This window comes from Gallinula chloropus, assembly GCF_964237585.1.
Source record: "Gallinula chloropus genome assembly, chromosome: 13".
Taxonomy (NCBI): Eukaryota; Metazoa; Chordata; class Aves; order Gruiformes; family Rallidae; genus Gallinula; species Gallinula chloropus.
The window spans coordinates 22,961,494-22,977,032 of NC_140098.1; the positions used below are offsets into that span (position 1 = coordinate 22,961,494).

General features: G+C 53.0%; 2 long non-coding RNA genes across 4 annotated transcripts; both read left to right on the forward strand.

Annotated features, from left to right (window-relative positions):
- Positions 1–1,932: 1,932 nt before the first annotated feature.
- LOC311196403 lies at positions 1,933–6,510 on the forward strand. 2 transcript variants are annotated; one of them, XR_014617577.1, is made up of 5 exons: positions 2,043–2,094; positions 2,253–2,384; positions 4,235–4,472; positions 5,241–5,337; positions 6,185–6,510. It is a non-coding gene; the product is annotated as an uncharacterized lncRNA (long non-coding RNA). The 2 variants fall into 2 exon arrangements; XR_014617576.1 differs by having other exon boundaries at positions 1,933–2,384.
- A 3,275-nt stretch (positions 6,511–9,785) lies between these two features.
- On the forward strand, positions 9,786–14,445 carry LOC311196614. 2 transcript variants are annotated; one of them, XR_014617589.1, is made up of 5 exons: positions 9,978–10,029; positions 10,188–10,319; positions 12,170–12,407; positions 13,176–13,272; positions 14,120–14,445. It is a non-coding gene; the product is annotated as an uncharacterized lncRNA (long non-coding RNA). The 2 variants fall into 2 exon arrangements; XR_014617588.1 differs by having other exon boundaries at positions 9,786–10,319.
- The last annotated feature ends 1,094 nt before the right edge of the window (positions 14,446–15,539 follow it).

Genomic DNA, 15,539 nt, shown 5'->3' on the forward strand with positions numbered 1-15,539 from the left:
ACGGGGGCCCGGAAGCCCCCCGGCGGCCATTTTTCCGTCGGAGCCGCACGGAGATGGGCGCCGCCATGCTCGGAAGCCCCCCGGCCGCCTTTTAACAGCCGGAGCCGCACGGAGATGGGCGCCGCCATGCCCGGAAGCCCCCCGGCGGCCATTTTTCCGCCGGAGCCGCACGGAGATGGGCGCCGCCATGCCCGGAAGCCCCCCGGCCGCCTTTTAACCGCCGAAGCCGCACGGAGATGGGCGCCGCCATGCCCGGAAGCCCCCCGGCGGCCATTTTTCCGCCGGAGCCGCACGGAGATGGGCGCCGCCATGCCCGTAAGCCCCTCGGTCGCTATTTAACCGCCGGAGCCGTACGGAGATGGGCGCCGCCATGCCCGGAAGTCCTCCGGCGGCCATTTTTCCGCCGGAGCCGCACTGGAACGTATCCCGGCATGCCCCGCTCCCTTGCGGGGGAGTATATCCCGGCATGCCCCGCTCCTTTCCGGGGCAGTATATCCCGGCATGCCCCGCTCCTTTCCGGGCAGTATAACCGCGGAGCTGCCACGAGGAGCCTGGCCGTGCTTTCCGGGGCGATGAGGGGGCCCGTCGGGATGCCGGCGCTCCCTCCCGGTGAGGCTCCGGTTCCGCCGCCTGTCGCGGGGTCGGCCGGGGCCGGGCGGTCGGCGGGTCGCGGCGCGAGTGGTCGCGGCGGGCCGGGGGTCGGTGCGGGGCGCGCGGGCGGCGAGGCGCCGCGCCTTCCACCCCCCCCCAGCCGCGGCCGGCCTTCTGCCGGCGCCGGTCCGTGCCGGGACGTGTCTCCGCGGCGTCCGGCGGGGTGTCTGGGCCGGGAGGGGGGGCTCCGCGCCGCGCGGGCAGTGCGCGGAGGGGGTCGCGGCGGGGGCTTGGGGGTGCGGCCGGGCCAGAGCTCCCGTTCCCCGAGCAGCCGGCACGGGAGACACGGGGCACCGAAGGGGCCGGCGGGGCGGGGCGCGACTGGACTCTTCCGGTCAGTCTGAGCGTGTCCGGGCCGCGGGGCTGGCAGGTTTGGGGGGATTTGGGGGTTTGCGTGGGTCTGTGTCTCTCTCTAGTTGCGGCTTGTGGGTTTTCTGTCTCGCGGGGCTCTTTTGGCAGAGGAGGGCTTAGGGCTTCTCTTGTGGCTGCTGTGGCGTTCAGTGGTTATCGGGGGTTCTTGTGGTGTCTGGGGTTTCCGGGTTTGCTGGTTTCTTCGGCTCGGTGGTTATTTTGCTCTGGTCTTTTGTTGGTTTTCTGGTTTGGGTTTCTTTTGTGGTTTTAATTGGGTTTTTGGGGGTTCCGTGGCTCGCGGGGTTTCTATAATTTTTTATGGTAAATGAAAATGGAGCACAGGTTCTGCTCTGCCTTTTGTTTCCTTGTCAGCCTTTGTTGCCCTTGTGAAATGTCCAAGCCCATTGGAGACATTACTGTTTGGCTTGCTATTTGAGCTTTCTTCTTGGATACCTTGTACCCATTAAGTCCCCAAAAGTTTAAGAGTTGGGTGGTTACCCATCCAGAACCTGTTGTCCTTCTTGTGAGTCTTGGTCCTTCCCAGCCCTCCACTGACCCCTGCCCTTTCTTACTACTCCTCTGATTTTTTTTTTTTTTTTCCCCTTGCCTGTACTTCTCTATTCTACTGTCCTGCTCCCTTTTCTTCTCTCCCTTTCTCTTTCTTCATCTCCCTCTCCCTTTTCTTTTTCTCTCTGTGCTTTTTTCCTGCTTTCTCTTCCTCCTTTTTTCGTCTTCCATCTCTGTCCTGCAGGCCACTGCAGTTACTTTCCTTTTCCATCTCTTTGTCGTGATCTGCACCTGTCTTGTTTTCTCCAAAAATTTCTCTAGCCTGTTGTCTGGTGTTCTTTTTTTTTTTTCATTCTATATCTCACTGTCCCAGGCAGCAAGCTGGCCCTTGAATATGCTTTATTCTCCATAAATGCAGGTGCTGTTGGCAGCAGTTCATGAAACGAGGGGCATCTCCAGCAGATCCTGTAGAAGACAGAGTTGCTGCCTGAGGAGAGCACGCCTCAAAGTGTGCATCGTCAGATTTGCGCTCGCTAGAGAGTATGGGACGAAGCTGGCATTGGCGTCCTGTCCAGCCAGTGTCAGGTGACACCCACTTTGCTGCGCACTGGTTACAGGAGGATCTAGAGTAATACAGATGTACTTCTCAGCGAAGGCAGCGAAGCAACACTTTCCTTTCAAACGGTGAGGCTGGTAAGGAAAGCGCAGTTTGTCTCTGACTGTCTCTATTCCCTTTGTCTCAGGGAGGCTGAATGAAAATGATGACTTCTTGACTGTGTTATCACACTGGGTGAGTAGGTGTGACATGCTGGAGCTGGATACTGAAGTTGAGTACGTGGTGGAATCGATGGATCTGTGTTTTCTGCATGGAGAAGGTAACCTGTCATTCGTTTATTTTTCTTAAAATGAAGCAAAGGACTAGGGAAGGTGGGTTCTTCTTCACAGCGCAGATTTTGATGACATTGTTGGAGTAGAAATCCATCCAAGGGTGGTCCTAAAGTTGGCAACATCAGTAGCATAACAAGAGAGTCTCATGGTTCCACTGTAAAGTGGAAGTACAGAAAGCTGTTCAGCTCGCAGAGTGCAGGCCTGTGTGACCTGGGAATCTACTGATGGACTCTGCCTTATGAGGTGAGATATTTTCGATCGAGCAGGGGGAGTCATCGTGACTTAACAATGTGGTAGCTACACTTGTGATGGGCTCCTGCAGTTTTATCAGCTATCGGACCCCGGAAGGCCTTCATCCTCCCTCCGTCTCTAGGATGAAAAGGCAAAAAATGCCATATTGTGAGGATGATTGAGTACAATTTTCTGCCGCTCCATAAATAACTTTGATACTTAGTATATGTTAGGAGTGCTTGTGGGAGCTTCAGCCTCTTCTCGAAGCAGTCCCGTCTGTCTAAAGCGCGTGCTTTTAAAAACATCTGTGTGTTACATACATTAGGAACTAAAACTGCAGCTTGATTTTCCTCCTCTAGGGCTGATTTTTCATAATTGCTTCACCCCGGTAACAGAAACGGATAGGCCCTGTTTCGTCAGGGTCAGTCCTGACCTCGTTTAAATGCTGCTGCAAAGCTTCAGTGTTTCAGTTTGCAAGCTGTAAAAATACTTTGTTAAAGATAAGAGTGCTTCTTGGAACTTAAGTGGTAGAACCCCCTTCTCAATGGTAGCTTTTGCTGGCTTGCTTTTGTGCAATGTACATCTTTGCCATTGTGATTTAGCGTGCCTGATTGGTTTAGCAGACAGACATTGGCACCCGCTGAGTTGATAAACAGGTCTTTCTCACTGTGCCATTTTTCCACTTCCTTTAATTGTATCTTTTTCAGTCTGTAACCACAGTTAATGTCTTTTTTTTTAAAAAAAAGCACACTACAGCAGCTTGCTTTGTTCATGTGTTCAAAAGATGTTTGTGGTTGCTTTTCCCCCAGTTGTTGCTTGGTTTTTTTTCCTCTTTAAATGCTTTCTGAAAGGTAGAACTGCATTTCCTTGTAGGGTGCACTTAGACTTTTTCCATGTTATCGGAGTTGTAAGAACATGTCAGTTTCAACACAGAAAAAAGGTCCAGCTTTTGCCACGAGGCTTTTGCCATTAGGGTTTAGCCTAATGTTGCCGAGGAAGCTTTCTTTCTGCTTCCCTCTAAGCCTTACTGTAAAAAAGCAAAAAAGCTGTCATGGGAAAGCCGGTTAAATCGGGCTCGGACCCCAGATTGTCACCGGTTTAATGCAATGAAAGTGTCCTGACTGGACTGAAGCACCCTAAAACACTTTGCGTGCTGCAGCATAAGAATGCAGATGGCTTATCACGCAGTAACTTGGGGATCAGCACCGTTTGCTGCCACTGGCAGAGGCTTTTTTCTTATTCCTTCTGACTGACACGGCCATAGGAGGTGCCTGTTTTGTGGCAGTAGTGCAGCAGCACCATCTCTCGACCCTGCTGCCTCAGACATTGCTTAGCCTCACTGCATTTTGTTTCCTGGTTTTGCTCGGCAGGACAAGTCCTGTTTGGCTGTAATTGCAGGGTTAGAGTGTAATATGAGGAAAGGAGGGTGTTGGCTTAGGAATTTCTGTTCCGCTTGCCACAGTTTTGCCACCAGTATTGCAGTTGGCGAGGTGGCTGTCGGGCGTGGGAATCGCGGGGGTGAGTCTCAGTGTGGGGACAGGTTTGTTGCTGACGCTTCAGCTGTTGGGGTTTTTGAGTTGCTGATGTGTGTTTTCTCATTCTACAGAACCACCTTCATGTTGCGTTCCAGGGAGTGTACTGTGGATGTACAGGAAAGATCTTTCCTGGTGAGACTGTCTATAAGCACCGAAGATGTTCGCCAGCTCTGCGCTGAGAAGTTCGAGGTGGACAAGCCGGCAGAGTGCAGCCCGTTTCTTGTTGTCGACGACACCTGGCAGCAGCTGACGGAGCATACCTGCCCTCGGGAAATGAAGGCTGAGTTGCACAGCTGTCCCCAACCCCAGGTCTTCCACTTTGTCTACAAATGTGTTAACAGAGATCTGTGTGGTGCCATTTGTCACAATGATGACTCCACGTTTTAAAAGCAGCAGCTCGTCGTTGGATTTCTGTTCCTCTTGTTAACGGCTGAAAACATCTTTGTTGGCTGGCATTCCTTAGGAGCCGAGACTGGTCTTAAACCAGGATTGCCCAGTAAAAATCCCTTAGCCACATCAGGCATAGCTTAGAAAACCCCATGTAAATCGTGCACAGGGCCGGTTATGCAGACTATTCCACCAGCGTGTTTGAGCCAACAGCCACAAGACTCTGCTGCAGCATATCATATCGTCGCCCTCGGCAGGTTGTCTGCTGTGGTGTGCAAATGTCTTATTTTTTTTGCACCTGGCCTCTAGCCACATGTCATTTTGATTTATATATGTGTATGCTAGACAAGCATTGCAGTAAACTGGCTGGTGTTAGCTTGGGTTCGACTTGTCCCATTCAGGGCATCAGTTAACTCAGAATTACCTGGATGATTGATTGCATTCTTTCCTGGTTTTTTTTTTTTTTTTGTTTGTTTTTAATTACAGAAAATTGTGGGGGTTTATTATAGACATCTTGCAGCAGTTGCAGGTAGACTGTCAGGGTCGTCTTCTAAAAATATTTTTTCAGCTGTAAAGAATTCTGTAATTATGCATGTGATTTTAACATTCAATATACAAGAATAAGTCTCTTTCGGGTTTTGGCGTATTGCATTTAAGGTCTCTATGGTTTCTCCTCTTTTCCTGTTACAGGTGAGTTCTTGGGAGCTTGTGGTACCTGTAAGAAGGTTGTAGTGTTGGCGCTGGTGATTTCATTGCCTTTATCTGAACTGGATGTACTGTTACCTGGGTTAGTGTTTCTATCCATTGGTTTAGACAGCCTTGTGGGTAGGAAGAGGAAGTTGAAAGAAAAGGATGTAGAGAAGGGGCAGAGAAAGAACGCAGAGAACCGAGTTTAGGATTAAAATGTGTTAGTCTGTCTGCTGGTGCAGGCTCCTCTCAGAAAATGAGCCAAGGAGGTTGGTAAGGTGTTTGTAGTTTTACTGATTTTTTTTTTTTTCCTGGTTTTTGTGGCTATAGGGGTTGGGTGGGTTGGTTTTTTTACAGGGTCTGGGATTTGTGGGGTTAGTGTGGGCTTGTGAGGTTTTTCTGTTGGTTTGTTTTTTTTAACTGGGGTTCTAAGGGGGGGTTTTGGTTCTCTGCCTTTTGAAGGCTTTGGGGTTCTGTGGGTTGCGGGTTTGGGGGAGGGCTAGGGGCTTCTGTGGTGTTTTGAGTTCCCGCAGCTTTTCTTGTGGGGTCTGGGGTTTGTGTGTGTCTTTAATGGGGGTTTGTGGCTTCTTTGGTTTTTGGGCTTTGTGGGGGTTTCTAGTTTGTGGGAATTCTTTGGGTATTTTGGTTTGGTTTTTCTTAGGCTGAGAGGCTTTAGGAGGAAAGCCTGTTCTGAGCGTGGTGTTCTCCTTGTAACAGAAGCAGGGTCTCACTGTGGCATGCCAGCTGTCGTGGCTATCAAGGGAGCTTTTTTGTTTTGTGTTGTTATAAATATTACAAGAGTTCCACTTTGTAAAATGCTTTTGTGATGAGTTCAGGCTACGTCTTGCATCCATTGAAAGCAGTATTTACTGGGGCTGAGTCTTCCTGTTTGGAGCTGAGGAAGGAAGTATGGATTGAATAACAATGTATTGGTTTTTGACCTGCAGATGGTGGAAGAAAGTGAGGAAAGACTAACAGAAGAGCAGATTGAGTCACTTCTCCAGGCAGTCACCAGTCTTCTTCCAGGGGATCCAGAAGAACAGCCAAGAGACTTGGCAATGTTGGCTGAAGACGAAGGTGACCAAACCTTGGAGGCATCTCAGCCCAAAGCTGGCAACGGTTTCGACAGAGGAGAATCGGCTAACAATTTTCTGGGTTATACTTGGCAGCAGTTTACTGTTGTATTGGACATTGTTGTAAAATGCCTTAGAATTTTTATTATTCAGAGGTGATGAGGGAACCAGTTGTTTCCAAGAAAGCGTGGCCAAGGCCACTGTTGTTGTGGCATCTTTCCATCGATGGGGCTGGCAGCAGCTGAGTCAGGGCGGTTGGCTCTTTTTGGGGGACTATGGGGTCTTTACAGGGTCTCTTTTTGGTGGGGTCTAGGGCTTTTGGGGGGGGTTCTCTAAGGGGGGGGTGTGGGGTTCTTTGAGGGGATCTTTATGGGGTCTCATTTTGGGGGGGATGTGAGGGGCTTGGGGGCGTCTTTAAGGAGTCTCAGGTTTTTTGGGGGGTGGTTAGGGTTCTTTATGGGGTCTGTTTGGGGGGTCTGGGTTTTTTGGGGGGGCTCTTTGGGGAGTTGGGGGGCCCTAAGGGCCTTTTTAGGGGATCGTGGGGGGGCTGTTTGGGGGGGGTGTGTCTCTGAGGGGTTCTGGGGGGGTCTCTCTAGGGTCTATTTTTGGGGTGTTGGGGGTTCCTTCGGGGGTCTTCTAGGGGGTCAGGGGCCATGGTGGGGTTCGAGGGCTCTCAGAGGGGTCGCAGTAGGGTTGGGAGGGGGGTTGAATTTGCTGGAGGAGATGGGGGGTTGTTAATGAGCGCAGGTCAGCGGCAGACGGGTAAATAGTGGGGCAGGGGGAGCCGAAAAGGGCCGAGCAGAGGCGGAGAGATACGAGCAGAGGCGGAAAGGCCCGAGCACTGGCGGAAAGGCCCGAGCTTTGGCGGAAAGGCCCGAGCGGGGATTCGAACACGGGGGTCCTCGGTGCTGCCGCCTTGCGGACACGCAGCGGTACTGCGCCCGGGTGGCGCAGCGCACGGAAGCCGCCGCGTTCTGCTGCCTCCGTGCACACTCGCCGCGTTCCTGCGCGGGTGCGCGCAGAGCCCGCTGCGTGCGGACTGCGGCCGGGCGGCGCAGCGCGAGCGGCAGGGCGCTTTAACGAGGGACGCCGCCATTGCGGGGCGGCCGCTCCCTCCCGGTGAGGGGGGGGTTCCGCCGCCCGTCGCGGGGTCGGCCGGGGCACTGTCAGGTCCGGGGAACCCCCGAAGGCGATGGGACTCCCTCGGGGGGGCAGATTTTGGGAGGGGGCGCGCGGGGGGGGGCGTCACTGTCATGTGCGGGGATTCGAAGACGGGGTGAGGTCGCCCATCCGGGCGCTGACCGAGCTGGTACCTGCTTAGCTTCCCGGACGGGGAAGCTGTGAGGTCACCGGACGCTCCCTCCCGGAGAGGCGCCGGTACCCCCCCCCCCCCCCCCTCGCGGGATCGCTCGGTGCTGCCGCCTTGCGGACACGCAGCGGTACTGCGCCCGGGTGGCGCAGCGCACGGAAGCCGCAGCGTTCCGAAAGTTCCCTCCCGGTGAGGCGGGGTTTCCTTCGCCCGTCGCGGGGTCGGCCGGGGCACTGTCAGGTCCGGGGAACCCTCGAAGGTGATGGGACTCCCTCGGGGGGGGTCAGATTTTGGGAGGAGGGGCGCACGTGGCGGGGGCACTGTTAGGTGCGGGGATTCGAAGACGGGGTGAGGTCGCCCATCCGGGCGCTGACCGAACTGGTCCCTGCTTAGCTTCCCGAACGGGGCAGCTGTGCTGTGTAGCCCCCCCCAAGCTCGCGCCCCCAAACGGGGGCCCGGAAGCCCCCCGGCGGCCATTTTTCCGTCGGAGCCGCACGGAGATGGGCGCCGCCATGCTCGGAAGCCCCCCGGCCGCCTTTTAACCGCCGGAGCCGCACGGAGATGGGCGCCGCCATGCCCGGAAGCCCCCCGGCGGCCATTTTTCCGCCGGAGCCGCACGGAGATGGGCGCCGCCATGCCCGTAAGCCCCTCGGTCGCCATTTAACCGCCGGAGCCGCACGGAGATGGGCGCCGCCATGCCCGGAAGTCCTCCGGCGGCCATTTTTCCGCCGGAGCCGCACTGGAGTGTATCCCGGCATGCCCCGCTCCCTTGCGGGGGAGTATATCCCGGCATGCCCCGCTCCTTTCCGGGGCAGTATATCCCGGCATGCCCCGCTCCTTTCCGGGCAGTATAACCGCGGAGCTGCCACGAGGAGCCTGCCCGTGCTTTCCGGGGCGATGAGGTGGCCCGTCGGGATGCCGGCGCTCCCTCCCGGTGAGGCTCCGGTTCCGCCGCCCGTCGCGGGGCCGGGCGGTCGGCGGGTCGCGGCGCGAGTGGTCGCGGCGGGCCGGGGGTCGGTGCGGGGCGCGCGGGCGGCGAGGCGCCGCGCCTTCCACCCCCCCCCCAGCCGCGGCCGGCGTTCTGCCGGTGCCGGTCCGTGCCGGGACGTGTCTCCGCGGCGTCCGGCGGGGTGTCTGGGCCGGGAGGGGGGGCTCCGCGCCGCGCGGGCAGTGCGCGGAGGGGGTCGCGGCGGGGGCTTGGGGGTGCGGCCGGGCCAGAGCTCCCGTTCCCCGAGCAGCCGGCACGGGAGACACGGGGCACCGAAGGGGCCGGCGGGGCGGGGCGCGACTGGACTCTTCCGGTCAGTCTGAGCGTGTCCGGGCCGCGGGGCTGGCAGGTTTGGGGGGATTTGGGGGTTTGCGTGGGTCTGTGTCTCTCTCTAGTTGCGGCTTGTGGGTTTTCTGTCTCGCGGGGCTCTTTTGGCAGAGGAGGGCTTAGGGCTTCTCTTGTGGCTGCTGTGGCGTTCAGTGGTTATCGGGGGTTCTTGTGGTGTCTGGGGTTTCCGGGTTTGCTGGTTTCTTCGGCTCGGTGGTTATTTTGCTCTGGTCTTTTGTTGGTTTTCTGGTTTGGGTTTCTTTTGTGGTTTTAATTGGGTTTTTGGGGGTTCCGTGGCTCGCAGGGTTTCTATAATTTTTTATGGTAAATGAAAATGGAGCACAGGTTCTGCTCTGCCTTTTGTTTCCTTGTCAGCCTTTGTTGCCCTTGTGAAATGTCCAAGCCCATTGGAGACATTACTGTTTGGCTTGCTATTTGAGCTTTCTTCTTGGATACCTTGTACCCATTAAGTCCCCAAAAGTTTAAGAGTTGGGTGGTTACCCATCCAGAACCTGTTGTCCTTCTTGTGAGTCTTGGTCCTTCCCAGCCCTCCACTGACCCCTGCCCTTTCTTACTACTCCTCTGATTTTTTTTTTTTTTTTCCCCTTGCCTGTACTTCTCTATTCTACTGTCCTGCTCCCTTTTCTTCTCTCCCTTTCTCTTTCTTCATCTCCCTCTCCCTTTTCTTTTTCTCTCTGTGCTTTTTTCCTGCTTTCTCTTCCTCCTTTTTTCGTCTTCCATCTCTGTCCTGCAGGCCACTGCAGTTACTTTCCTTTTCCATCTCTTTGTCGTGATCTGCACCTGTCTTGTTTTCTCCAAAAATTTCTCTAGCCTGTTGTCTGGTGTTCTTTTTTTTTTTTCATTCTATATCTCACTGTCCCAGGCAGCAAGCTGGCCCTTGAATATGCTTTATTCTCCATAAATGCAGGTGCTGTTGGCAGCAGTTCATGAAACGAGGGGCATCTCCAGCAGATCCTGTAGAAGACAGAGTTGCTGCCTGAGGAGAGCACGCCTCAAAGTGTGCATCGTCAGATTTGCGCTCGCTAGAGAGTATGGGACGAAGCTGGCATTGGCGTCCTGTCCAGCCAGTGTCAGGTGACACCCACTTTGCTGCGCACTGGTTACAGGAGGATCTAGAGTAATACAGATGTACTTCTCAGCGAAGGCAGCGAAGCAACACTTTCCTTTCAAACGGTGAGGCTGGTAAGGAAAGCGCAGTTTGTCTCTGACTGTCTCTATTCCCTTTGTCTCAGGGAGGCTGAATGAAAATGATGACTTCTTGACTGTGTTATCACACTGGGTGAGTAGGTGTGACATGCTGGAGCTGGATACTGAAGTTGAGTACGTGGTGGAATCGATGGATCTGTGTTTTCTGCATGGAGAAGGTAACCTGTCATTCGTTTATTTTTCTTAAAATGAAGCAAAGGACTAGGGAAGGTGGGTTCTTCTTCACAGCGCAGATTTTGATGACATTGTTGGAGTAGAAATCCATCCAAGGGTGGTCCTAAAGTTGGCAACATCAGTAGCATAACAAGAGAGTCTCATGGTTCCACTGTAAAGTGGAAGTACAGAAAGCTGTTCAGCTCGCAGAGTGCAGGCCTGTGTGACCTGGGAATCTACTGATGGACTCTGCCTTATGAGGTGAGATATTTTCGATCGAGCAGGGGGAGTCATCGTGACTTAACAATGTGGTAGCTACACTTGTGATGGGCTCCTGCAGTTTTATCAGCTATCGGACCCCGGAAGGCCTTCATCCTCCCTCCGTCTCTAGGATGAAAAGGCAAAAAATGCCATATTGTGAGGATGATTGAGTACAATTTTCTGCCGCTCCATAAATAACTTTGATACTTAGTATATGTTAGGAGTGCTTGTGGGAGCTTCAGCCTCTTCTCGAAGCAGTCCCGTCTGTCTAAAGCGCGTGCTTTTAAAAACATCTGTGTGTTACATACATTAGGAACTAAAACTGCAGCTTGATTTTCCTCCTCTAGGGCTGATTTTTCATAATTGCTTCACCCCGGTAACAGAAACGGATAGGCCCTGTTTCGTCAGGGTCAGTCCTGACCTCGTTTAAATGCTGCTGCAAAGCTTCAGTGTTTCAGTTTGCAAGCTGTAAAAATACTTTGTTAAAGATAAGAGTGCTTCTTGGAACTTAAGTGGTAGAACCCCCTTCTCAATGGTAGCTTTTGCTGGCTTGCTTTTGTGCAATGTACATCTTTGCCATTGTGATTTAGCGTGCCTGATTGGTTTAGCAGACAGACATTGGCACCCGCTGAGTTGATAAACAGGTCTTTCTCACTGTGCCATTTTTCCACTTCCTTTAATTGTATCTTTTTCAGTCTGTAACCACAGTTAATGTCTTTTTTTTTAAAAAAAAGCACACTACAGCAGCTTGCTTTGTTCATGTGTTCAAAAGATGTTTGTGGTTGCTTTTCCCCCAGTTGTTGCTTGGTTTTTTTTCCTCTTTAAATGCTTTCTGAAAGGTAGAACTGCATTTCCTTGTAGGGTGCACTTAGACTTTTTCCATGTTATCGGAGTTGTAAGAACATGTCAGTTTCAACACAGAAAAAAGGTCCAGCTTTTGCCACGAGGCTTTTGCCATTAGGGTTTAGCCTAATGTTGCCGAGGAAGCTTTCTTTCTGCTTCCCTCTAAGCCTTACTGTAAAAAAGAAAAAAAGCTGTCATGGGAAAGCCGGTTAAATCGGGCTCGGACCCCAGATTGTCACCGGTTTAATGCAATGAAAGTGTCCTGACTGGACTGAAGCACCCTAAAACACTTTGCGTGCTGCAGCATAAGAATGCAGATGGCTTATCACGCAGTAACTTGGGGATCAGCACCGTTTGCTGCCACTGGCAGAGGCTTTTTTCTTATTCCTTCTGACTGACACGGCCATAGGAGGTGCCTGTTTTGTGGCAGTAGTGCAGCAGCACCATCTCTCGACCCTGCTGCCTCAGACATTGCTTAGCCTCACTGCATTTTGTTTCCTGGTTTTGCTCGGCAGGACAAGTCCTGTTTGGCTGTAATTGCAGGGTTAGAGTGTAATATGAGGAAAGGAGGGTGTTGGCTTAGGAATTTCTGTTCCGCTTGCCACAGTTTTGCCACCAGTATTGCAGTTGGCGAGGTGGCTGTCGGGCGTGGGAATCGCGGGGGTGAGTCTCAGTGTGGGGACAGGTTTGTTGCTGACGCTTCAGCTGTTGGGGTTTTTGAGTTGCTGATGTGTGTTTTCTCATTCTACAGAACCACCTTCATGTTGCGTTCCAGGGAGTGTACTGTGGATGTACAGGAAAGATCTTTCCTGGTGAGACTGTCTATAAGCACCGAAGATGTTCGCCAGCTCTGCGCTGAGAAGTTCGAGGTGGACAAGCCGGCAGAGTGCAGCCCGTTTCTTGTTGTCGACGACACCTGGCAGCAGCTGACGGAGCATACCTGCCCTCGGGAAATGAAGGCTGAGTTGCACAGCTGTCCCCAACCCCAGGTCTTCCACTTTGTCTACAAATGTGTTAACAGAGATCTGTGTGGTGCCATTTGTCACAATGATGACTCCACGTTTTAAAAGCAGCAGCTCGTCGTTGGATTTCTGTTCCTCTTGTTAACGGCTGAAAACATCTTTGTTGGCTGGCATTCCTTAGGAGCCGAGACTGGTCTTAAACCAGGATTGCCCAGTAAAAATCCCTTAGCCACATCAGGCATAGCTTAGAAAACCCCATGTAAATCGTGCACAGGGCCGGTTATGCAGACTATTCCACCAGCGTGTTTGAGCCAACAGCCACAAGACTCTGCTGCAGCATATCATATCGTCGCCCTCGGCAGGTTGTCTGCTGTGGTGTGCAAATGTCTTATTTTTTTTGCACCTGGCCTCTAGCCACATGTCATTTTGATTTATATATGTGTATGCTAGACAAGCATTGCAGTAAACTGGCTGGTGTTAGCTTGGGTTCGACTTGTCCCATTCAGGGCATCAGTTAACTCAGAATTACCTGGATGATTGATTGCATTCTTTCCTGGTTTTTTTTTTTTTTTTGTTTGTTTTTAATTACAGAAAATTGTGGGGGTTTATTATAGACATCTTGCAGCAGTTGCAGGTAGACTGTCAGGGTCGTCTTCTAAAAATATTTTTTCAGCTGTAAAGAATTCTGTAATTATGCATGTGATTTTAACATTCAATATACAAGAATAAGTCTCTTTCGGGTTTTGGCGTATTGCATTTAAGGTCTCTATGGTTTCTCCTCTTTTCCTGTTACAGGTGAGTTCTTGGGAGCTTGTGGTACCTGTAAGAAGGTTGTAGTGTTGGCGCTGGTGATTTCATTGCCTTTATCTGAACTGGATGTACTGTTACCTGGGTTAGTGTTTCTATCCATTGGTTTAGACAGCCTTGTGGGTAGGAAGAGGAAGTTGAAAGAAAAGGATGTAGAGAAGGGGCAGAGAAAGAACGCAGAGAACCGAGTTTAGGATTAAAATGTGTTAGTCTGTCTGCTGGTGCAGGCTCCTCTCAGAAAATGAGCCAAGGAGGTTGGTAAGGTGTTTGTAGTTTTACTGATTTTTTTTTTTTTCCTGGTTTTTGTGGCTATAGGGGTTGGGTGGGTTGGTTTTTTTACAGGGTCTGGGATTTGTGGGGTTAGTGTGGGCTTGTGAGGTTTTTCTGTTGGTTTGTTTTTTTTAACTGGGGTTCTAAGGGGGGGTTTTGGTTCTCTGCCTTTTGAAGGCTTTGGGGTTCTGTGGGTTGCGGGTTTGGGGGAGGGCTAGGGGCTTCTGTGGTGTTTTGAGTTCCCGCAGCTTTTCTTGTGGGGTCTGGGGTTTGTGTGTGTCTTTAATGGGGGTTTGTGGCTTCTTTGGTTTTTGGGCTTTGTGGGGGTTTCTAGTTTGTGGGAATTCTTTGGGTATTTTGGTTTGGTTTTTCTTAGGCTGAGAGGCTTTAGGAGGAAAGCCTGTTCTGAGCGTGGTGTTCTCCTTGTAACAGAAGCAGGGTCTCACTGTGGCATGCCAGCTGTCGTGGCTATCAAGGGAGCTTTTTTGTTTTGTGTTGTTATAAATATTACAAGAGTTCCACTTTGTAAAATGCTTTTGTGATGAGTTCAGGCTACGTCTTGCATCCATTGAAAGCAGTATTTACTGGGGCTGAGTCTTCCTGTTTGGAGCTGAGGAAGGAAGTATGGATTGAATAACAATGTATTGGTTTTTGACCTGCAGATGGTGGAAGAAAGTGAGGAAAGACTAACAGAAGAGCAGATTGAGTCACTTCTCCAGGCAGTCACCAGTCTTCTTCCAGGGGATCCAGAAGAACAGCCAAGAGACTTGGCAATGTTGGCTGAAGACGAAGGTGACCAAACCTTGGAGGCATCTCAGCCCAAAGCTGGCAACGGTTTCGACAGAGGAGAATCGGCTAACAATTTTCTGGGTTATACTTGGCAGCAGTTTACTGTTGTATTGGACATTGTTGTAAAATGCCTTAGAATTTTTATTATTCAGAGGTGATGAGGGAACCAGTTGTTTCCAAGAAAGCGTGGCCAAGGCCACTGTTGTTGTGGCATCTTTCCATCGATGGGGCTGGCAGCAGCTGAGTCAGGGCGGTTGGCTCTTTTTGGGGGACTATGGGGTCTTTACAGGGTCTCTTTTTGGTGGGGTCTAGGGCTTTTGGGGGGGGTTCTCTAAGGGGGGGTGTGGGGTTCTTTGAGGGGATCTTTATGGGGTCTCATTTTGGGGGGGATGTGAGGGGCTTGGGGGCGTCTTTAAGGAGTCTCAGGTTTTTTGGGGGGTGGTTAGGGTTCTTTATGGGGTCTGTTTGGGGGGTCTGGGTTTTTTGGGGGGGCTCTTTGGGGAGTTGGGGGGCCCTAAGGGCCTTTTTAGGGGATCGTGGGGGGGCTGTTTGGGGGGGGTGTGTCTCTGAGGGGTTCTGGGGGGGTCTCTCTAGGGTCTATTTTTGGGGTGTTGGGGGTTCCTTCGGGGGTCTTCTAGGGGGTCAGGGGCCATGGTGGGGTTCGAGGGCTCTCAGAGGGGTCGCAGTAGGGTTGGGAGGGGGGTTGAATTTGCTGGAGGAGATGGGGGGTTGTTAATGAGCGCAGGTCAGCGGCAGACGGGTAAATAGTGGGGCAGGGGGAGCCGAAAAGGGCCGAGCAGAGGCGGAGAGATACGAGCAGAGGCGGAAAGGCCCGAGCACTGGCGGAAAGGCCCGAGCTTTGGCGGAAAGGCCCGAGCGGGGATTCGAACACGGGGGTCCTCGGTGCTGCCGCCTTGCGGACACGCAGCGGTACTGCGCCCGGGTGGCGCAGCGCACGGAAGCCGCCGCGTTCTGCTGCCTCCGTGCACACTCGCCGCGTTCCTGCGCGGGTGCGCGCAGAGCCCGCTGCGTGCGGACTGCGGCCGGGCGGCGCAGCGCGAGCGGCAGGGCGCTTTAACGAGGGACGCCGCCATTGCGGGGCGGCCGCTCCCTCCCGGTGAGGGGGGGGTTCCGCCGCCCGTCGCGGGGTCGGCCGGGGCACTGTCAGGTCCGGGGAACCCCCGAAGGCGATGGGACTCCCTCGGGGGGGCAGATTTTGGGAGGGGGCGCGCGGGGCGGGGCGTCACTGTCATGTGCGGGGATTCGAAGACGGGGTGAGGTCGCCCATCCGGG